The sequence below is a fragment of the Anoplolepis gracilipes genome, chromosome 5, assembly GCF_047496725.1.
Source record: "Anoplolepis gracilipes chromosome 5, ASM4749672v1, whole genome shotgun sequence".
Lineage (NCBI taxonomy): Eukaryota > Metazoa > Arthropoda > Insecta > Hymenoptera > Formicidae > Anoplolepis > Anoplolepis gracilipes.
In genome coordinates this window covers 4,087,441-4,113,331 of record NC_132974.1, presented here as the reverse complement: position 1 = coordinate 4,113,331, position 25,891 = coordinate 4,087,441, and the positions used below count along the sequence as shown (strand labels likewise).

At 32.9% G+C, this 25,891-nt stretch overlaps 1 protein-coding gene across 18 annotated transcripts in view; it reads right to left on the bottom strand.

Annotated features, from left to right (window-relative positions):
• The window catches only part of Zfh2 (Zn finger homeodomain 2), a 374,611-nt gene that overhangs the window by 140,519 nt on the left and 208,201 nt on the right, over positions 1-25,891 (bottom strand). For 2 of the 18 annotated variants that reach the window (XM_072892290.1, XM_072892287.1), the window contains exon 1: positions 1,100-2,852. The exons of the other annotated variants lie outside the window; for them this stretch is intronic. The gene's annotated coding sequence lies outside the window, so the exon portion shown is untranslated. Of the gene's footprint in view, positions 1-1,099; positions 2,853-25,891 lie in introns of those variants that run through there. 18 annotated transcript variants of the gene reach the window in all.

Here is a 25,891-nt window from a genome sequence, read left to right as displayed (position 1 = left end):
CTTGAACAGAATATAATTGAAATTAGTTATTGACATACTAGTATAACGAACGTCGATCAGCAGATTAAAGAAATTGTGTTGTGAAACGAAAGTCAACGATAGATTCTTAAATTCTTAGCCTGATGCTTGCAATGTGTTGAAAATTTGGCTGTGAATGAAAATAAGTGTGACTAATCGCAGTTTTAAGGAATGAGAAAGAAAATTTAAAACCCTATTGTTTTAATAGCTAGGACTAAAACAGGAACTGTAATTAGAAACAATTCCAAGGTCTGTTTCAATGCATTTAATGTCTTCATCCTGAACGCTATACTAAAGTCACATGGAAGAAGAGAAAGTGATTTCTTATGTGGCGTGTTTCATAGAGTGGTAACAAATTGTGCGTGTTCTTAGATCGTGATCGGAAATTCAATGCTGACGAATTTGAAGAACTAGTTAATACATGGAATAGCACGTCAATTGATATCACATCACTGATTTAAATTCAGTTTAATATTTATTTTACGGATTCGCAAAATTTTTGGTCTTTCTCTCTCTAATTATCTTGTTAAAATCACGTTCATTTTAATGCACGGATCATACAATATAGTTAAAGTGAATATGATTTAACTCGAAGGAAGATTAAAGTGGAATTACGATTAATGTTCGTTCACGAGAGCTTAGAAATTGGCGAAAAGGTTTTTACAGATGTGTGCATGTGATTTATTAAATTATTTTGTGGTGTTCTTGTAGTTTGTATTCTTGATAGCAGCGCAATTTATCAATTTATCTTTGTTACGATTTGACATTTTGATGTTATAGAACGAAAAGATGTACCATTCACTTCAAGCAATAATGTGAGAAGATACGAGAATTATATATACGTTGACGTTTAGTGTATTCACTACATCATGAGATTTTGCGATTATCACGAAGAAGAAACATTTCAACACTCTTGGAAACACGCTATCACGATATCGCACGACGAGCTACACTCACTGATTAACAGTCAACAACAAAACGCTAAATAACGTAAAGAGACAACACCTCCATCCACAATAATCGAGATGACATTCAAGATGACACGATGATGGCAAGATGGTGGAAAGGTAACTTCACATACCTGGGTTCATATCCCGACAACTCGCAATTTCCCTTTTAGCCGGCAGCCAAATTCGCCCCCTTGGATTCTCACTGTACTTTTAAAGCACACGATCTTTCGACTTTGTAGGGAACGTTGTCGATATAATCGATATAAACAGCGTCCAGCACTTTGCACTCTCAATCGAGTTTCCACTATGTTGCGCAAATCGAGGAACCACGGACGGAGGAAGCGCGATAGGAACGTAGAAAGGAACGATATTGGAGCACACACAACACACAGTCTTCGAGGGTCGTCCGTGACCCAACGAGTGAGTTCATTATTCGAGCACCGATGCACCTCTCTGACATTTCGTAGCTCAACTGACATATGTCATAGCATGAACTGACATCTATCATGACATCTTCAACAAACTATGGATTGAATGCTAGAATTTATCGAACAATATAATCTTTCTCACTGCTCTTTAAATGGAATAGTCTCTCTGAGAGAGATTTTCACTCTAATAATATATATATATATATATATTCGAGAAGAGGTTTGAGTAGTTCAGATGATAAGAGCAGTTGCCCGGAAAGCAAAAGATCTCGGATTCGATTCCTGATTCAGCCACTCGTGCTTCACATATATGTATATTCGATGATACACGCGTGGAGAAAAAAATATGCACTTTAATATCGGCGACTCCTTGGTCCCTAAAACTTAGTTTCTTCTGGCACGAACCAATCCACACACCAAATGGAGATACATTCAATGCATCAACATCGTTTTTTCTATGTCATCTACAGCCATTGTTCCAATGTTTATATTTGACTGAAGGTGCTTTCCGATTTACGCATGAAGTGGCAGAAAATTTATATGTAATGTGAATTATAAATTTTCACTACTAACAATGTATATCGGAATGTAGCCTAAAGTCTTTCTTTTTTTTCTTTTCTTCGTCGTTCTTAACTTAATGGATATTTGTCTTGAACGTTAGGATACAGTACTTCAGTTTCTTTTAGATCCTTTCTTCCAGTAATAATAAGATGCTCTTTCTGTTTCGCTGCTTGTTTTTCTCTTGCCATCCCTTATTTTCACAACAAAACGAACGAAAACAAAAACGACACCAACGCGTTAGATTTTCCCGAAAAAACAGTCCCTCGGTGAGCGCGAACGTGCATGCGAAGCCGACGAGGGGGTGGCGAGAGTGACGTCCGCTCGTAGCGCGATTATGGGTAGAGCGAGGGTTCTCACCGGGGCTCCGCGGGCTCTCTCCTCTTTCTACACGCACAGAATAATATTTTAATGAAGGAAAGGCCCGACCGAGCGAAGTGCCCACGTCGGGTCGCGCTGCCGAACTGTGTGTTTCCCCGCCCCTCCGCAGCCGGCTACTTCCGCCCCTCTCCAAGCAATGTAGAAGTGCTCGACGCTGTCAGTCGTTTCCCACCACAGACCATCAACCATCTCCCACTGTAAGCTGTGCCGCTGCCACGCTTGCCCCTACTCTGACACACGAAACGAAAATTGCGCGGCAGGAGGTCACAAGAAGGGTGAAGCAAGGATGAAGTTTGACCAACCACGATCAGCAAGGCGTGGTTTGCGACTGTGTTCTGCAAGCTGCGTGTGTATGGGTTTGGAGATCTGGTGGGGAATGACTAGGTCTCCCGCTACTCTGATCACGTTGTAACCCCACCAAGCACCATATTGCCACCACTCTACCACCACCTTTGCATCCCCACTACTATTATTACCATCAGATTACTATCACGATCGAGTATATCGCGCTCGTCTAGAAAACCATGAAGACGGAGTCTGAACGCGAATAGAGCGCAGAAGCCGGGAACGAGGACGTCGCCGGTGGTATCCGATAGTGGAGGAGGGAGAGCGATAGAGAGGGGAGAAGAGGCGCGATTTCGCGCGCGCGTCGCGCTGGTTCTCTCCTCTGCCGGCCCCTGCGCGACTTTCCGGATATCTTTCCGCAAACTTTCCTCTTCGCGCTCGGAGTCTCGATGCCTTTCTCCATCTCACTCGCTCTGCTTCCACTTACGCGTCCGGACGTATCGTCTGCCGTACGGCTCGATTGAGTGAGATCCAGGATTTCCGAACGGCGTGGAGAAGACGTCGATGATACTGCCACGGTTACGTCCGTCATACCAAAAGAATTTATCCCGGTCTTTCTTTTCTTTCTCGTCTTTCTTTCCTCTCGCCGATTTTCTTCCGACGAGACGTCGGATGTAAACGGGGTTAATAATCGTGAACAGTGTTGTCGCGCCCTCAAATATCGAAATTTGTGCTGATTACGTGTTTTTTTTAGTGATAACAAGTTTTGCGTAAGTTCCGATTTATATCTTGAAACACGTGTGCAAAAACTTCATAAAATGTTCTGTACTGAGCATCAAGAATTCTCAACATTGAATCGGATGTTTCTGCGCTTTCAACACATCAGATACACGTCATTACATATAATGTTAAGATATATGCACAATGATTATTTGTACTTAAAATAGCTTTTTAAAATGAGTAAATGTGTGTAGGATATACATCATCATAAACTTTTACAAAAATTTGTGTTGTACTATTTATATAATCTAAATCAAAATTTGTATTATAATTTAAAAAATCCTGTTGCTTTAATTCTTTATTAACACTATGTTACATGTATTATTAGCATTCTATCTAGGTATATTATCAGTGAAAAAGAATATTAAAAATATTAAAAAATGACGATAATAATAATAATAATATTAATAGAAATACTAACAAATTGCCACAATTCTTTAATTCAAAGACTAAAAATCTCTCTTTCCATCTGCGATGAAGAAAATAACTGTGAACAATAAATTCATTAAAAGTGACCATTATCTATTATTGATTAAAAGGATAATGAGCAAGAAAATGTAAAAATTCGGAACATTTCATTTTAAGACTGCAAATTCAAGTGCTATTTTGAAATAAAGTTTTTTTTTCTCGATGGCCGCAAGAAGTTGTAAGAATTTTAGAAAAAAATAAGAGGTTTCGGCATTTTGGAAAATACCATATAACTTACTGACAAGAGAACCTAGCAAATTTTTTAGTAATATGTAAATTATATTGTTTTATAAATAAATAATCAAAAGTTAAACGCAAAATAAAGTAATTTAAGAAAAATATACAAATTGTATTGTTTTTTACAAATAAGTAAAGATTTTTCAAGTACAGAAAGATCGAAAATTCTGATTTTGGTGAAACTTTACACACATGTAGAAAGAGTAAATAGATAAATTTAGAAATTTTTAATTGCGGCTTACAAAAAATGGGGTGAAATCACACAATCCTTAAAAAATCATTTTTTTGTGAATTTTCGATCTTTCTGTACTTGAAAAATCTTTACTTATTTGTAAAAAACAATACAATTTGCATATTTTTCTTGAATTACTTTATTTTGCGTTTAACTTTTGATTATTTATTTATAAAAAAGAATATAATTTGCATATTACTAAAAAACAACTTTACATAATCACGGTGCATATATACCTTAACATTATATTGTATGTAATGACGTGTATCTTATGTGTTAGAAAAACACAAATACATCCGATTCAAAGTTCAGAAATCTTGATGCTCAATACAGAATATTTTATAAAGTTTTTGCTTACGTGTTAAAGATTCACGTTTCAAGATACAAATTGTAAACTTATTCAAAACTTTTTAGATATTTAAACTCAGCAATTAAATCATCAATCATTTATTTATTAATTTGGAATACTAACATTAATTTAAAAGAAAATATGTAGAAAATAAATATATTTGGTTTTTTGTTCCAGGCTTAGCTATCACTGCAGAGTATACATGGACATTGTTTTGAACTCGGGCCAAAACCGCGTTTAAAAAATAATGAAATTACACGCTCAATTTCAACATTAAAAATTAAAAAAAAATTTTTTTATATAGTTTAAAGTACTTACAATAAATGCTCAAAAAAAATTTTCCTCTTTGAAAAAATTCCTTAAAATTTGAGACGTCAAGTGTTATTTCCTAAAAAAAAATTTCCATTAATTTTTCTTTAATTCTCTTTATTTATTTAAATTAAAAATTATTTATTAAATGAATTAGAAATTATTTATTTAAGTGAATAAACTGCGTTATTACAAAAATTATTTTTACACAATTATTTTATATTTCTCCTTTATATATTTTTTGTTAATAAATAGGAATTCTTTTAAACAAATTAATAATAATAATATAACACAATATGTTAAAAATTATTATATTAGTAAAATGTCACGCGGTAGCGTCATCGACTATTAGATTGTGAATCAATTCGAATTTTTGATTACAAAATGCGTTTCATCCGCCGGATTAATGTTAAGTTAGCCTCACTCACAATTATCAATATAAATTTAATTTTCTGCCAAACGGTTTAAGCACCTAATTCGTATCTAATTGACACCTAATTTTAAGAGTTTTTAAGATAAGTTAGAATTAATTTAGCACTAGTGATGTGGGGTTAAGTAATTAATTATATGCACGTGTACGTTAAGAAACTTCGAGATATTCCGCAAACAAACTTTGAGAAATTAAAATAATAGATATATAAATATCATAAAATATTGGTTAGGTTCCTTCAATTTTTTGCAAAACTATGTCTTCCATGATGAAGGTAACCATAAGACAAAAAAAAAGGAAATTTTAATCAATCTCTTCAATTTTCGAAATGTATACTTTATAAGTCCTCTTAATATATATTTTTAATAAATAGGATATTTTCTTTTTATGTGTTATTTTTTAGAATATCTTATTTATAAATTAAGTTAAAACTGTATATTTAACTTGATTAAAGTTTTAATAAATAAAAAATGTCCATTTATAAAACTATTTTTTGTGTGTTATCATAAAAATTAATAAACCCAAATATTAAATAGTATAATTGGTAAGAAAATATCCTATTTAATAATACAGGAAGGCCCAAAAGTTTGGGAACGGTCGTATATCTCGAAAATAAAGCATTTTAGAGAAAAATGTTTACAAAAAATATAAAACTTAAGGACATGGATTATCGATCGAATTCTAACCTAACAAGATAATATATTTGGTTAATATAAAAGTTGCAATTTATACACAAAAAATAAAATAGGTGGTTCCGGGACAGAATTGCATAAAAGAATATTTGTAAACTTTTTAGAAATAAGCTTAGATGAAGCCTAGATAAGAAAAATTGCGTTGCAGAAAATGTTGTTGCCGTACAACGTGAAAATTCTCTTATGTTAGATTTAGAGGAAGATATTATAAAAATATTATGAAAAGTGAAATAGTTTTAAGATAATAGAATTTTTTGGTTTAATTACCTGGATAGTTACTTTTGATGTAAAGTATATTTGCCATTTGTAGACTTTGGTGCGCCTCAACAGATTGTAGAATATAGCCGACGTATTCCGTTTCGCCAAAAATTGAACTATTTATGTTTATTAACATGTTATTTGATATAAACCATTGCATAATTAACATTATAAATCATTACACAATATCAATGTATACTATTTGTATCACATACAAATATAAGATATTAAAATAATACTTTCTACTATTTTTTAAATATCTTTCAGAATGTTATATTTATATAAGTACACGTTTCGTTCCATGTTGCTGCAACGGAGTCTTTCGGCATAAAGACTTTTCCAAGTTTGTGCACCTTTTTGTACACTTATGCGACATTTAAGAACTTTCTCGAAACTTAGAGACAGGTACATACATTAGCTTTCAAATAAAAAAAAGATTTGTAGAACAATTGAAATCAGTATGATACCTTTGTTTGTAACCGATACGCTGCTGGGCCGTCATTTAAGAATAACCGGAAAAAAGAGGAAAAAATGTTAGACAGAAAACAACACATGCTCAAATCGAAGATTATAATTTTCCCAGAGTTGAAACAACAAAATTTACAAAAAAAATTTTATATTTATAACTTTGTTACTAACAATAAGTAATATTAGATAAAAAATATATTTCATGAAGATTCGTAGTTAATAAAATGAATTTTATAATTGTCTAATTGGTTATCCTGGAAATAGTTGAAGAAATTAATTTTTAATTTTGTTTATATATATAATTAAAATGAATCAGGTTACATCTTCTCATTTGTATTTTTTATAATGTGTTTAAAAATTATTCTAATTTCAGTTATCGTAATTTTCTATGACTTTCTACCTAAAACTACTCATTATTATGAAACGTACTTTCTCTCGACATTCGAATAATATATATCTCTTTCTTAATAGCATCGATTATCTATTATTACATAAATGTGTATTGAAAAAAATTAGCATAATTCTATTAGGTTACTACGCCCGCTTAGCAGGTCGAAACCTGACCTCACCCTCGCCGAGTCCCCCCAAGGACAGGTATATGATAAAATTGTTTGGTTCACGTGCGTGCACATGGTTCACCCTCGACGAGTGTCGCGTGTGCATCAAACGTACCCCTCTAGAAGAGCTATTCGACTCCCTCAAGGACTCGAAGGCGCTCTCTCTCTCTCTTTCTCTCTTTCTCTTTCTCTCTCGATATTTGTCAATTAATATATATATTGAAGAAAAGATATCAATTCGTAAAACAAAAGCATAGCATATTGATCTGATTAATAATTATATTAAATATATGAAATAAATTTTAACACTGATGTTATTGATTTAACAGTATTTTTCTCAGTCATATACATGTTCTCCTAGGAGAAGGACAAGGACTGAAAAGTATAAAAGAGATAGTAGAAAAAAGAGAGAAATGGGGAAAAGGAGAGAAGAAAAAGAGGAGGTGAACAAAGAGATTAAAACGACAGAGAAACAGGAGGTTAAGAGAGAAGGCAGAGCTAGGCTACGATACAAAAATGGTAGAAAGAAGGAAGTAAAGGAGAAGGGATAGAGAGAAAAGAAGAATCAGATATATAGATATATAAACGCTTTAAAAGCGATGGAAACAGTGGAAAACAGTGGAAAATAGAGAATAATGGATTTTTGTTATTTTTGTTTTTTGATTGATAATAGTTTAATTATCATAGTTGATCTTTTGTTTAGTTTATCATTCTAGAATATTGTTTTATTGTTTAATTATGATAATATATTGTATGTAAACCAGAAGTTTATCCTAAGCCGAAAGGCAAGGATTAAATAAATACTATACTACTACTATACTACATGTTCTCTTGTTATATTTATAACTTTGTTACTAATAATAAGTAATATGGAAACTATCAACTCGAATTCTATAAAACTTGATAATATATGGGAGTTTTTGATGGTATTCTTTTCTGAAGTCAAAAATTCAAAATTTAAAATAGCGGATCCAATATAGTTGACATTAATGCATAAAAATGGATGAAAAATATCACTAAATTTTTTATATTATAATATTAATATTATACGTCCTAATACTATTATTGATATTAATAAGTTAATAGTGGCAAGTATTCATCAAAAGAAAAAAGATATAGGAAAAGTTATTAAAGAATTGTAAATGTGGTTTAATTATTGTGTGACCAACGCCATTAAAAAAATTCTGCCATTACTTTTATGAAAAAATTTTCAGATTTTCATTTAAGTTTCCTTTAAATTCTTTTTAATACAAAAAATACCTTCGATTTTATTTATTTCGCCAAATTTATGATTGTCGTTAACAATTATGTTGCATCATCCAAACGTTAATCATTTTTTCAATTATTCTAAATGTTTCATAGTATTTAAAATTACTAGATACAGCTAAACAAGGAAATTAATTGGCAAAAATATTAATTAATTCAAGTTTAATGATTTAAATACAATTACAAATTTAATGATGACTCTCCAATGAATATAAAATATTTCTTAATGTCAATATTTTAATCAATCAATATTCCAAAATAAACGTAAAGACGATAAAATATGCTCGTTTTTACTAATGCCTAATTAATTGCACATTAATAAAAAAATAACAAAAACGATCTAATTCTAGTTCAATTCTTGGGGAGATGCAAAAATGTCGGAGATACGATGGTACCGTCTAATTGGTTTGAAGCCGCATAGGTAAAAGAACAGAGGAAGCCGACGATTCGGTCGGTGGGATACGCGAATGTTGTTTAAGGTCTAGACACAATGTTTGGACCCCCGAATTAGTGGTCTCCCTACGCGGTGCCTCTACGGTAATTAACGAAATTAGTCGCAATTAGAGAGTGGTCCCAAAAGGACCGAAAGAGCGGCGCTGCAACGTGTCTTACCACGCGAGAATCGAGACCGTGGTAAGGAACCTCGAAGTCACGTTGGTGAAACGAGGAGTCGTCCTCGTGTGTTGCGTTTACGCCAAGCCTTAATGACTATAACCGTCACGTTCGAAAAAGTACCTAAGCACGAAACTATGGGAACCGGATAGCCCCGCGATTACTATTCGGCCAACGGAAGATAAAAAGAAGGCATGTCCCTTCCTGGTAAACGGGTTTTATAATTCGAGCGCTCGATGGCAGAGAATGACTCCGTTAATATTCGACAAGATACTGATTTTCATCCACAGAAGAGAGGACCGGTGATTAAAATCAAATTCTTTTCAGACAAATTAAAAATATATAGTAAGTTACATTCTAAATTTTTTACTAGACATTATCAGATATGAAATAATAGATTTTTTTTAATTTAAGAAGTGTATCAGCAATCTTTGTTAATTGATTTTCATTAATTCGCTACTTTTCTAAAATATAATTTCTGATATAAATTAGCAAATATTATTGATTATTTGTTAATATGATTATAGCTAAATAACAAATATTTTATGATTATAAAAAATCGTATATTAACATTATAAAAAAAATAATACTCCTGTAATTTTTTGTATTTCTTCTTCAAGATATTTTTATTCGATATATTAATAAGATTCTATCGCGCAACGATGTTCGATATTATTCTATAAAGTTTAGTAACTCGAGCGCATTTTGCTCGAGCATTCTTCCTTGTCAGAACAATGTAAAGCATCGATCAGGCTAACTGCGACATAGTGCATAAACGTGCGTCGACCGTAAGATAATAATAGTTTATAAGCGCATATGTATAGTTACCGCGGGTGGTAATCCTGCTCGCGCGGGTCGAAGATATAAACTATAATAGTGTATAGCCTCATGTTCTCGAGTGAGTTTTATTCAGTGTGGTCGGATATACCGTGTTGCCTCCAAGTAAGAGGCGTCGAATGCAAAATATATGTAGCTGAAGCTTCGATATACAAATGAACCGCGCGCTCTAAGTTTCTTATCGCTATCTCTTAAAATACAATATTTAATAAACTTAAAATATTTTATCACTACTCGGTAATAGCATTTTCATTTTCTTTCCTCTTGTCGGTTTTAACTTTTAATTTCTTTACTATAATCAAAATTCTTTAATTATCTTATAAAAATACATTAATAAAAAACATAATTAAAAGTAATCAAAAAAAAGCTCATGTAGTTTTTATGATAAATGGTAGAAAACAGATTTAATAGATCATTTGTTTTTATACAGAATCCTGAAATTTGCAAGTCAAAATACTATAACAGAGAAATTCTCGAAAAATCAAGTTATGAAAGTATTTTTTTATTTCAAGCAATAATTTTTGAAATATAAGAATTTAAAACTGATCAATCACATATGCATATTAAAAAAATTTCAAATTATTTATATTAAAAGAATTTCGAAAAAGTATTGAAGTATTAATCAATGGAATAATAGAGGATAAACTATTCAGAATCATCAAACTTTTGCTGTTTCGATTTTTCAATAGCCTCGTTCGCTATGTAGTGATGATTACGGAATGCTATAGTGGGAATCAACTAGTCAAAATTATCTAAATTTTATCCGTTACGTCTTTTGTGTAAGCTTAGATTGTAATTGGTTGATCCTCACCAAGAGCATTCCATTTTCGGTAAAGGCCTCTACATGGAAAACGAGGCTATTGAATAAGGTAAAAACCGACTTGAGCTCGGAGTAACTCCCTACGGTTCTTTGCCTTGGGTTGACAGCAGTCGAGAGTAAAAATCGGGACGACAAAAATGATTCTAATTGATTCTCACTCTATTACTTTTCTGAAATTCTGACTGTCATATGGAACGTCACCCTGATTAATCAACTTTACATTCTTACATCTCAAACACCTATCATTGCTTGAAATAAAAATATTTTCGCAAATACTTTCATTATTTAATTTTCCTGCTATAGTATTTTGATTTGCAAATTTCAGTTCTGTATTTATTAAGAAAATATAATAATATGAATTTATTTTAATGTTTCTTTCTTTCCTTATGATAAATATATTTATTAAATAATATTTAACAAGATATTGTCCTCAGACGCAATTTTTTAAATTTCTTTTGCCATATTTTTATGTATTTTTTTGTATGAACTTTCATGTATATCTACAACTTCTTTATTTTTAAAAATATTATTTATATATTTATATATATGTTGATTAATAATTTTGCTGCGTTGTTAATCTGAAAAATTCGACACTATATAACGCTTAATGTAGCTTTGTAATCTATGTCGAACATGTATATAGGCTTGTATCGTTAAAAACATAGATCTTTTCTGTTTTAAAGGTGCAGATTCAGAAATAATATTATCCTTCTTTGTTACACTGAGCTTTCGAGTCTTTATGTCATGTCGCCAGAAAGCTCGACTACAGAGCAGCAAGCGCAACGCACATAAAGGCGGTAGATAAACGTAAGGGGGCATTGATCGTTCGCCGCTCCTCCATTCACGAAGTTGGCGGTTATGGCTATACTTATGTACTTAGGTGTATGTACACCACGTGCTGGGCCGTGTCGTGCGCGTGCACACGCGCGCGGCCTCTCGCGTGTACGGAACCTCCGCGTGGTCACCACCGAGATACAGCCATGCATGGTCAAGGCACATACATCGACGGAATCAGGACGTTCGAGGGCCGACATAGAAAGAGAGAGAGAGAGAGAGAGAGAAAGAGAGAGTAGCCCTGACCTTCCCCAAGCTCGCGACCGTAACTCGCGATAAAACGAAAGGGCGATGACGTCACCGGTACTCCGCCTGTCGGTCCAACTAGACTAACAGTTGAGGTCTACGTCGAGAAGGACCCCAGCAATTTTTTACGCAAAATCAGTTTACTTTTCGTTTATCACCGGAAAATGTCTGTAATTCGACAAGTATTGATATAACATAGTATATATCGATACTCCATTATCATCAATATTACTCTAGAAAAGTTTCGAAAAAAAATTTTCTCATTTACATATAGAATGAATTATATTTATATGTATGCAATCTAAAGTGTTTCTGATAAATAATATACATATAATTATTTAAAAAATTATTCTATATAATTTATGCATAAATGATTATCAAATTAATAAAATGTTAATAATATCGTTTAAGTAATTTATAATTATTGTAATACCATTTGTCACATATGTATGTACATACTCGTAGTTTGTAATAGAAATAAATTGCGAGAATAGAATATTGATTTTATGAGAAGTTTACTTTGCAGCAATTATCTAAATAGATAAAATCTCTTGTGACGCTCTTGATGAATATAACGTATAAATAACAATATCGAATAGAACTTTATATGAGAGAGGCCTGTGCGTAGTATCTGATAAATTCTAGTAAGATAAATTCTACTAAGAATTCAAAAGAATCGCACGCACATCAGAGATATTATGTCAAGGAAATATCAGATCCGTCTGTCTACTGAACGCAGAAATCCCTGAACGTTGCTATCCTATTCATCAGTAATCTTTTATTGCTCTTTTGAGCTATTATTATTATTATTATTATTATTATTAACGATAAACAGTTTACGAATGTCAGTCTTTCTCAGAGACGGATCCTCTTATACTCGAGCAATTCCCGTTGTTCCATAATCCGTTCCCACCCATGACGCAGCAAGATACCATCCGCAATTCGCAAGGTGTAAGAATAATTTATCGCGCGAAAAAATCCCCGCGCATTTGCAATATAATCACCGCGCGGGATACACAAATATTTTTCGCGGACACGACGCGACGTTGTGTCGTTAATTTCTGCTCGCGAAGTATATACGCGCGAACATTAAGCAAGGTGAGCGAAACGAGTGAGAAGTGCTCCTCCTCGCTTTTTAGCCTTAATTTGCCGGGCTAAAATGATCATATATGTGTGTGATCATCCCTCCAGATTACAGTAAATTCCGACGGAGCCGATTACGTTGTACACCGAAGCGGGCGTGAAGTTTCTATCGTGTGGTCTCGAACCGGTTCGATCGTAGGTGTCAAGTACACCGTGCAGTAAAATGGAATTACCGGGAGTACACTGTGAGAGAAGCGCGCACCGTAAACGAAAGAAAGAGAGAGCGGGGTAGAATGTCGTTCGTCTTTATGTGCTCGTTAACGGTACCGGATTTACTTCTAGTTCAGAGTCTCAAAACCAAGATTTAAAAAAAAAGGAAATATAAAAAATCCACGGAAGCTTCCAATCCGATTATATCGAGGCTCTCGAAAAACGGTTAAGTGATTTAAACATATTTTACTGCTGTTTTTTGAGACGAGAAAGCTCGATTCTCTAATATTGAACGACTTTGTAAGAACTTGGTTAAGAAATCCTTTCCCACAATTTCTAGATATCACGCTAATGTGGTTGATTTGTAAAAAAAAAAAGTTATCATAAAAAAGATAATAATTGAGCTTAAAAATAAAATTCGTTATTTTATAAATTTATGATCGACACTAAAATAAAAAATGTAGAATCGCAATAAACACATAGTTTAATCGAATTCTTGTTTATATAAATGTGTGTCATATATGTCTGTATTCTGAATGTTACGATTATAGATACCGATAAGCATTAACGCACGCTACGCTTCTGCGATTTACCGATTTGTCAAAGGAAAAATAATGATTGCGATGAGAAGGTAGACTGCACTGCTGATTCGGGGGAGCACGTTCGTGATGCACCGTGCGGGGCACCAATAATCGTTCGCGTGCCAGGAAGGCGCGAAGGACGTAACTGAGATACAAGCCCGATATGCCGCACTACAGGCTGATCAGTCGGATAAGGTAATGACTAAATGCTAATATAGGGAACGGTATATACATATATTTGCTCTTTACACATGGCATATTCCTCGCGACAGTCGTCCAATTTCGGCAATTACGAATTACACAATCTGATATCATTTTCTATTTATTTTTTTTTTTTTGAAACAGTAAAATATATTTTATCTGTCTTAATATAACTCCTTTTTTATATCACGGGTAACGATAATATCGTCATGATACGTCAATAGCGGTTTTTTTTTTTAGAAGTTTATCGATATTTTCATTAAATCCTGTCTGGATAGATTTCGCAAACAATATTTAAAAATGTATATATATATATATCAGTCAGCTTTAATTTCGATGCGCGATTTCTTTATTAATATATACAGAGGTTATTCACCACAGATTTATAGATGAGAGATACAAGCAAAATTTTGAATCAAACACCTGTAAAGAGTCTAACAATAAGTGTTGCAGATATGATATGATAATAAAGATACCGCTAGGTGAAAAAAACGCTCGGGATTACGGGGCTAATCCCCTCGCATGGGTTCAAGGATTAAATTGCGCGTAGTCAAGAGTACCGCGCAAAACCTTTATGTATGCATTTTAGGAGACGAAACCTAAGAAGGTAACGCGTAGGTACACGAAAGGCGCGCCTCGGAACTTACAATGTGCCTGCGGCCCGAAAACACGTCTCTTATCGTTCTAGTATCTCGCGCTCGCGCGCACACACGTACACATACACAGAAGGCCAATGTTACATGCTCGTATCGAGTGTCATTAAGTGTGATTATATAGCTCCGCCCGTTCACGTGTACACCCGCCGTGGAATGAAGGGGGAAGTTTTCGTGCCGTCTCGAGGTGAAGGGCTGCGGTAGTGGTAAGGTGGCAGGGGCGCGTGGGGGCGAAACTCGCTTCCAGGTCGATACGTAATTTATTACTATATCCGATATTAAAGTATCACGGATGAGAAGGGATCGACTAAGACGGTTTGCCTGCGAGGAAGGTACGAGTTGCACGCGTGTGATAATTTCTCTTTTTTCTTCTTTCTTCCTTCCTCTTCATTTTTATTCCTGTATACGCAATATTATTTTTTTGTTCTATATACTAGATTCTCTTTATTAGAGAAGAAATGAAATTGAGATATATATATATATATATATTTGCTTAACATTATAAAATATATGTGTTTTCATTAATAAAAAATGCTTACATCTTAATGAAGTTATCTTGTTTCTCTTTTAGGAATTGTCTTTCAACATCAAAACATTTTGCTAGCTAGATAATTAAATAATATTTACTCGAAAAAGGAGAGTATGATTTTCTTTTTTATAATGCAACGCGAAATGTTTTTCTGTTAATGAGAAAATACTGTATTATTTATAATATAATTAATAATCACGACTAGAGAACATCTTTTTTTAATCGACTACATCTAATGTTAATCAATGCTGGGAGGAATTGATTCTTAGTAGTAAATACATTTATCGCGCGAACTAAATCTTCTTTCCTCATACATATAAGCTTGACCCCGATTAGCAGCGAAGTTATTGACGGTTCAATCACAAATGAGAGCTCGACCTTATTTGGATATGTCCTCGATGCAATGTGTAATTTACGCAAACATTACGATGTAGTCTGCAAATGATATACCACGCGGAATTATTACAATCGTCGGTGGCTATATTCGATACATCTTATTGGGCAAATTTTTTCACCTTTCTGATATTATATTTGTTTTTTTATGAATAATATCTACCTAAGTATTTTAAGAATAAAATCAACGTTTTGCATAACATATTCACATGTTTGTAATTGCGAAATAAATAGTTACGTGATCTTTTGTGTGCTTAAAACTACTTGATATAATTTGTTATAAATAATTATGTATTCGTAAAGCCTTAAAAGAAAAAAAAAATTAATATCCTCAAAAAATAAATATAAAACAAGAAAGTTCGAGAAAATAATCTCGAAATAGCACGGAGCAGACAAATAAATAATGACGTTATGTAACACCATGGGGCCAAATAACGTTTTAGCGTCACGTAGCGTCGTGGCGCTATGAATGGCACTATTCGAGAATTTTTGTTTTCGGCCTCCGATGTCCCTCTTGTTCGATGGAAAAGTAATGAGGCTCTGCCGGCCCTGTAATTTTTTAATTACATAAGCGCGCCTCACTCAGGCCGGGTGACTTGCAACCGACGTCTCGAATCCGCTCCCTAATTTTTAATAACACCCACGGTAGGAGCACTCGGGAATAGGTTTGTGGGCGTTACCGGGACCGTGCTTGCTCAACAGGGAAAACAAAAGGCCAAGGAGAGGAAAGGACAAAAACGGCGGAAAAACGTGATGAGACTGTCGAATCAAGAAACCATCACGCGGTCGGTAAAATTATAACGTTTGAGAAACTTAGAAACATCATGCAGAAGAATTGGAGTCTTCTTAAATATACCGGATATGATTAAAACTGTGTATATAAATACAATACCTATATAAGACACACATATTCAATTATATACTACATAAAAAAATTGTTAGACAGACAAAAATATATTTTTCGATAAAAATTTTTATCAAACTACGAATTATGTCAAAATAAATAAGGAAAAGTAAAAATCTGTATATTTGTTTTCAGATATAAAAATCTGTTGATATTTGTAGTTGAAATAAAATTAAATGTATCAACAAATTGATACATTTAATATTATTGTTTAATCGCAGATGGAAATAGAAGTAATTCGAAGGAAAAAGTACCAAGTCAGAAATATGTAAACAGTTGCGACTCTTAAACATTTTGTGTCTGGAAACGTTATTTTTCCTCAAGTTGTATTCCCGAAATTCAGATTTGCGGCTCTCAGAAGGTGAACGAGCGTCAGCCGGTCGGGCAATCTGCGAGCTTTATTATGCGCGCGATGCGCGCGCTCTAACCGGAGCTTATGAATAAATATCGCGATTTCCACCGAAGAGATCGAAACTCGAACCCGACATCGACGGCACGGCAAACACAACCGATCGATAAAAATTCGTCCCGCGCGTACAGCCGACCGCCATAAATATTCCAATAAACGTCAACCATGCGTCGTCGAGTCGGAACGTTTCGTCTCGCGTATGCTGTCTATGCGTATGTATATGCGTGAAAGAAAGATGCTGATCTGTTGTTGTCTCACGAAACGAGACTACCACCGATTTTTGTCCTTTTCGCCTGCTGTATCTTTTTCTCTCATCGCTATAATAATTGCGAATTGCTCGTATATCATTTGTGTCAAGATCTAATTTCGAATTATTATGCGTCAAATGGTTTAAAGCGTTTATGACAAAATTGTAATTTTTCTTAATTCATCATTAGTATATTTGTTATACTTTTTCTTCTTAAATGTGTTTTTAATTTCAGTATGTTTTAAGTCATTTTCTTTTGTAATATATTTATAATATAGCGTATAATGGCACGAAAGATTCGACGTGTGAAATAATATTTTTAATTGCACAATTTTACTATATAATGATAAACTACTAGACCTATTAAAGTCTCAAAATACCGTCTTCATATAGTCGATGCAGATATATCGAGGAGCAATAAAGAATTATTATCGTTGTTGGTATCTGTATTTGTAGTACGCTTTGGCGCGGGTTAATCCACGCAACACGTCATGGCCATTTCCGAGTAATCGTCGTACATCTTCGTTTATTCGAATATATGAAAGCCGGCTGGATATAACGTAGAATTATTTCAGACTGCCGCGAATATTGCGCTATCGACGGCCATTATTAATGTTACTATTTACTCATTGCTGCCATCACAATTGTCATCACGCCAGACACTACGTGGCACTAATTACCGTCACGGCAGCCTATTGTTCCACTTAAAGCTGATTGTTATCGTTACGCAAATTACAGCCAATATAGTTCGCGGACAGTAATGATTTCGCGTCGATATCAATTCCGGGCCGTAGATCGCGCGATAGGCGACAGACGTCAGTCCGATTAATTGCAGACCGTATATCTAATTGTAAGAATAAAATAAGTTTAAGCACCAAAAAAATAATTTTCGTTAAATTGAAAAAAATTATGTATAACTACATATTTTATTATACAATATAATTTAATTATACTTAAAAATTGTAATTAAATAATGTAATTAAAATAAAGAAGGCAGAAGAAGATATTTACAGTCGATTTATATTAAAAAGGAAATAAATATGTTATTAAAAGAATGATGGAATTTTCAACAAAAGCGAAGAGCGGCATATGAATCACAACTAACAACTGCAGCAAGCGTGCAAGCGTAATCAATATCGGCATTTCTTGCTAAGGAAATTAGATCAACGAGCTCGGCATAAAAATACGAAACGATCGACCCGACGTGATGGATGTCAGTGCGCAGTAATAGAATATACTTCACGATAGTAATACTGACTATTGCAATTGGCGACTATAATTAAGGAAATGAGGAAAACTGAGAGCGAGAAAGAAAGAAAAAAAAGAAAAAATAGTAGTAGTACGGAATGCATTTCGCGTATAAATCACCGCACGATGATGTAACGGGAAAAATCTCTCTTACCGTGAACATGTAAATTAGTTGTATACCAGACGAAACAATATTCATTCGAAGCTTTTGTATGGTTTAAGCAACGTTTATTCGCTTGATCGATGTCAGGAATCATTAAATCGCGATTGTGAATAAAGTCATTCGAGATCAAGAACGACAGATAAAAGCGTAATTTTAATTATCTATTTCTGTTTATATAAAATCAATTAATCCGAGATCAGAAAAAATTACATAATATGTATTACATAATAGAGAAGATATTATAGATTAGAGTAAGCGTGCGAATAAGAAAAAGAATGGCATCGATATATGAACTATTTTATCATATCTATCAAAGCTAAGACGTAAAGATCGTGATTTTAAATTACTTTTTAATATAGCTTAAATTATTTTTTTATATATTACTATATTTTCTTAATTCGAATCGCGCGATGAGATTTATACATATATAATTGTATGCGTAAGAAACGAAATACGATGAGACATTTTTTATAATCAACAAACACGCGTAATAGAGATTAGTTGTTAAGCGCTTTCATCCGTTGGTGATTGGTTAAATCGTACATTTAATCATCTGTGCTGATTTGTATAATAAAATAATAATTATGACGCGTATATATAATTTGCTAATTAAACGGATAAGTAAATTTACACACAACTAAATGTGTAGTTTATTAATAAATTAATTTAAAATTTAACAATTTTCACATTTTAGGAATTCAATTAAAATCAGGTAAACTTTTACCTGTAGGTAAATGTTAAATAATAATAATAATGTGTTAAATTTAACACAAAATTTACTATTCTATAGAAATAGCTGCAAAGAAAAAAAATATCATACATTATAAACACACAAAAAAAAAAAAAAAAAAGTAATAATAGAAACAAAGAAAAGGTCAAAAGTGTTAAGCTTATTGTTTCCATAAATTTTTCTTTGTTTTTTTATAGTGACCCTATCGAAAGAACTATTCGGATGCTGTGCACTGTAAGGGGTATGACTTAGAACTAAGGGCTATGAATGAAATAATTCTCATTCAGAACTTTAAAAGGTATGCACAATGGAACAATGCGAAAAAATGTAAGCAGTAAACGAATTGACTAATAATAGTCGAAAACTTACGCAATCGTTTTCAAATCTGAGCAACGCTGAAAATTCCGTATAATGCTGGGATTACGATGAACTTAACGAACGTGAAGTAACGTAAAACCTAAGTGCGCCCGTAACGTCTATTAAAATGGAAGAGACAGACGTTACGGACGCACCAGTATATTGTCGGTAGTTCTGCATCTTGCCGGGTTACAATGAATTAACCAACAATATAGTGGTGCGTCCGTAGCGTCTGTATCTTTTATTTTAATAGACGTAATAGTTCTTTCGATAGGGTCACTATAAAAAAACAAAGAAAAATTTGTGAAAACAATAAGCTTAACACTTTTGACCTTTTCTTTGTTTCTATTATTACTTTTTTTTTTTTTTTTTTTTTTTTTTTTTTTTTGTGTTTATAATATATGATATTTTTTTTCTTTGCAGCTATTTCTATAGAATAGTAAATTTTGTGTTAAATTTAACACATTATTATTATTATTATTATTATTATTATTTAACATTTACCTAAATTAAAATCAGGTAAAAGTTTACCTGATTTTAATTGAATTCCTAAAATGTGAAAATTAAATTTTAAAGTTTAAAATTTACCTGATTTTAATTGAATTCCTGCATCTTGCCGGGATTACGATGAAATTAACGATCGTAATCAGCTTCATTATAATACAATGTATTTTAGGTTTTTTACGTTACTTCACGTTTCGTCGCGTCCCGTTACGTTAAGTTCATCGTAATCCCGGCATAAGTCTTAAGTCTTACGTTAAGTGATGACGCTTAAGCTTTTCTGTATGCTGTTTACTCACGAGATTTGCATGAGCATGTCTGTGCAGCTATTGCTAACAATAAGTCGTTGTCATTACTACTCATGTTACGGAGCGTGACTTATTGTTAGTACATAGCTTCAGTGCATGGAACGGATTCGTTTGAGGGATACCCGTTTGAAGTTTCAATGTAATATTTTTTCTAAGCTTACAAATTTAACTATTAAGCTGTAAATTTGCAAATCTGAAATATTACTAGGATTAAAACTAAGGTCAATTAAAGCTTGAATAACTGAAACAAATTGAACTATTTGGAGTTTAAAACAATAACCAAGTACAAATTAACTAATACAAAAACTAGTGATTTAAGCCGACATTCGTACAATCCGTTTTTATATTTATTATAGATTTATATGTATACGAATATAATTTAGACCTATACATATATACAGGGTGTTCAACAAGTGGGACAAAATTTAGGGAGTGCTACATACTTTTGCGTCACAAAGTATTTTGAGAACGATTCAGTCGATGTAGCCCATGCACGCCAAAAATTTTACGGATTGCCATGCTTTGGGCACCTTTCACGCAAATTTTCAAATATTTATAATTAAAAAACGAAGCCTCTATCGCAATTTTGTTATTTTTGATTTTGATTTCTTATTTTATCATGTAGAATCACTCCTTAAATTTTTTAGTCAAAGTTTTACTCAAGCAAGAAGTTCATAGTCCTAAGGTCGATACAAAGCAAATGCACACACACACACACACACACATACATACACATTAATATACATATACATACATATACATACATATACATACATATACATACATACATACATACATACGTATATATATATATATATATATATATATATATATGTATATGTATATATATGCACATATATAAACAGAAATTACTTAGAACAAATTTTATAATAAATTCAGAATTCCAGTACTTAACAACAGAATTCCAATAACAATAATAATAAATTATTTTCTCATATTAGATTTATATTATTATTTTTAAAATCGCCAAGAGTTACAAAATTTTAATCATAAAATCAATATGCATGCATTAATCGATATTGATTAGACTATTCGTGCATATAAAAATATGTAATATATTTAAATATAATGTATGTTACATATGTAATATATTTAAATATAATGTATATTATAATGTAATGAATTTAAAAGATACAACCAATACCACTTTTATTATATTACACTATTTTTTTACGTAAAGATGCGTCTGCAGTGAGCGCCGCGACACGAGTGCAAGCATCGCGGATCTGGCGGCGTCTCTTATTAGCTGCGAAGGCGTCGCGACGCCTTGGTTGCAGAAAATTCCGTGAGATGGAGACGCTCGCAAAACTACGAGCTTTGAGAGAACAGAATGTGAGAAAAACAAGAACAAGAAAAGGTGTCGCGACGCGACGCCTGAAAACTTGCGTTATTCTCTATTATTGGCTTGTAAGAGTGACGATTAAACTTTAACGCGCGCGTTGCGTGACCGTCTTTTTCATTCAATTTCACAATAATTCAATCATATAAAAGTTTGTGCTTGCTATTTTTGCGTCATTGCAAAATCGCATTAAGCTTCGCCAAATTAAATTTGATTATATATACATATATAATTTAGAACAATTAATATACAGATTTATATTGTCGGCACGATTTTATTATTATTCTCATACAAAATTATCTGTTTTTCTATGTTATTAATACTCATAAAGTTATCTTGTTTTCAAACAAAACGCGCGTGATTCTTAATGTTGCAGTCCTCGAAGAAAAAAATGTATTCTTCTACTCTCGTGAAAAGTGACTTGTGCATTATCATATATCCATTTGCACTTGGAGTGCATCCGTTCCGTTATCACGAAGATACAAAGAGATTCAGTGCGATAGGCGTTCAAATAAAGAACGAAACTAACGGTGAAAAAAGCGAAAAGGCTAGAAAAAAAACGTGGCATAGGAGAGCACGTGGGGGGAAAGGATAGTTCGTTGTCCGCGGTCGAAATCGCTGAAGAGAGATAAGTAGATAGGTTGTCACCTACGTTTTCCACCGTGGATTTCCACACGTTTCTCTCCTTCCGTCCTACCTTCACTTTGCATCCCTTTTTCCTTCCCCCTTCATCCTGCGCTGTCGGAGCACCTTCCCACCGACCAGTCTCTCGAGCGAGATGCTCGGAGAACTGGAGACGAGGAGAACGGTGGAGTAGGGTGGCCAAAGGTGAATGCAAGGAGGGCATAGCTAACTAGCTGAATCTGAATCAATACTTACTTCCGTTCCCTCCTTTCCCTTCTACCAAGCATTTCAGCTCCTATCTCCCAACATCCGTCCCGCGTCTTTTCCTCTCGTTGAAGTCGGGGAATCCCTCCACGCCTTCAAAGGGGTTCCGAGGGCACGCTCCTCTCTTGAGGATTCTCTATTCCCGAGATATTTCATCGTTTTTTTACTTTTTCTTTTACCATCTTTCCGTTTCACGAAATAATAAGATTCTTAGTCGCGACAATTACCCCAAGTAGTAAGCATTTTGACGTAGAAAACTGGTTATTTCTGGTTTAATAACGTCACGTGATCAAATAATGTATAATTTAAAACGTTTTTTTTTGTGACATTTTAAAGACGTTGTCCTACTGAGACGTCTCTGATGATCTTTAAATTCATTAGCCCTGCTTTCGCTAGCCATAGTCGTCGGTTTATGCGAATACCTTTTGGAACTCCCTGGGGAAAAAGGTTACGCAACTAATTTAAGTAAGTTTTTTTTGGTGTACCGACCATTGTTTATTTACAAATAGTTTTAAATTATTACCTTTTGAGAAGTTCACTTCTGTCAGGTAGATATACCTTTCCGAGTTTCCGTAAATTTCAATAAGATTTATTCTATTTTTTCTATACAATAGTATTTTTTCCAATCTTGATGTTCATAGAAAAGTCCATATTGTCTGACATCGTTTTTGTGACATGAATGAATAGCAAAATGAATAGTTTTTGCCTATACGAATCTGGTTTAAAAATTTTTACGCTATTATTACATCAATTTTGAGAAAATTGGCGTCAAAGAGGCCAAAAACGATGAGTTTTGTTTCTAAACTTTGACGCTTTTTTTCATCAAGAAAATTATTAATTATTAAATTAGATATATTACTTTATCAACGATTTATACGTTTAACTTTATCACCGGTTTATAACTTTATTATCACATTTATATTTTCTTAGAACTTTATGGGTGAATGATTTTCACTAATTAGTTGTTTTATTTTACTATTTTCTTTACAAACGTTGATAAAATTCATTTAAAATTTATAACAGTTTCATGTTATATTACACGCACGAGTACTTAAATCTGAGGTCTTTTGTTCGTATTTAACTTTTTTTTAACTTATTATAATGTTGAGGATTTTTAGCGTCTTATAATAATCTTTTTTGCTCACAAATTAATTGTAAACATTTATTGTTAGATCATTTCATCTTGTCTATCAAAGTAATCATGTGTTTACCAGAGATGCCAGATTATGTACTCTTAGCAAAACAGATTCTGTACATACGTGGATTAAATCGAATACTGCGATAGGGCAATTATAAGTTATCCAAGTCAAATTATTAGAACATAATAAATAATACATGAAAATAATTTACTAATTTTTTGTGATTTTTTTATTTTCAAAAGTAATTTTTGGCTCCAACTACTAAAAAGTTATGAAGGACTAACTTAAGATTAAACTAAATCATTGTAAAATTAGCGCATAAGTCGAAATAAAAAATTAATAATATTCAAATTATTTACTATTTTTTGCTTTGATTTATGTATATGTTATTTTTACAATGATTTGGTTTAATATTAAGCTATGTAGCTTTACAATACATACAGAAGATATACAAAATATTAATATGAAAAAATAATCAAGAAAAAATTAAAATAAATTGCTATTAATTAGACAGTTTAAATCGACTTCTACATACTGATACTTAGACCTAATTTAATAAAATGTAATATTTCCTAATTCTCGATGATAGACTAGAGAAAATTAGTATAAAGCAAAATAAGTTACATCTACGAAGCCAATGTCAACTGAGAAAGCACGCCAAAGAAAACCGAAATGAGTTAGAGTGTGTCATAGTACGATGATGCAATCAAAATAACAAAGTAAGAAAATCTAGACGAGAGACATATTAGAATCCATCAATCTCCATCAAGATTTGGCTTGAGTGAACTAAGATGTCATGGAACGTTAGAGAGTAAATCAGTGTCTAATGTAAGAGATTTTTCTAATCAAGTCCCTCATGTTAATAAAGTATTTTATTAATTACTTCTTTAAAATACGCTATTATTCCCTAACATCTTTGAATATGAAATTCTGTTATTATATGTACACGCGTTATATTCTTAAAAAGTATTTTTTAAATATATATATATATATATATATATTTAAAAAATACTTTTTAAGAATTTAATATTACGCATGCTTTAAAAGGACGTATATGTATATATTCTTTAATTATTCATATATCATTACATCAATATATAATTATTTATAATATACAACTATATAATTATTTATTTACTTCGTATTTATTCTTCTTTTCTTTAAATATTTTTTATTATTAAAAAAATACTAATTAATGACTGATGATGTCATCAGAGTCCAAGATTGTAATTTGCGTCAGAAAAATTGGGGAATTCTCGCAATCGCGAAATGATCGTGGCGTTTATGGGCTCTCGCGCGCATTTGTATTTACGTCTCGAGGTCTCGTCGACGGGGGTGGTCGACGGATGGCGAAGCGGAGAGTGCAGGGAGAGGCGAGTGCAGTCGAAACTTGGTATTCGCAGTAGAGAGTGGGAAGGCGTAGGTGAGATTACGACGAAATCTGTGGCGCAAACTCGCCAGTATTGCCGCGAGGAAAATTCAAAAATCCCTCCTCGCTTTAGTTTTCTCAACATTTACGCACAATTGTCTTTAAAATAAAAAAATTATATCTGTGAAAAATACATAAGACAATGTTACGCATTCTTACATCTTTTTACGACACTTGGTGCATTAAAGTGCGTCATAACTTTCTTTTATCTATAGTTATCGCATTAATAAAACATGAATTCTCGATTACCAATGAAATCAATCACGAAATATTATGATAAAATTAAATCTTACAGTCTACTTAAAAAAATAATAAAAAATGCAATATTATATGTGTCTTTTTAATATGATGGGTTTTTCAGCGCTGTTGAAAATTTACATGTGGCAGCATCATCGCCACCCGCACATTCGCATTATCTTTGCAACATTCGTTTCGTGCATCACCATCTCTGGCTGAGCAACCGCATCTTCGTGGATATTATAATTCTCCGAGTTGTGAGAGGGGCGCGGGCTAATTGTGTTGCGTGGGTGTGAAAATATGGTT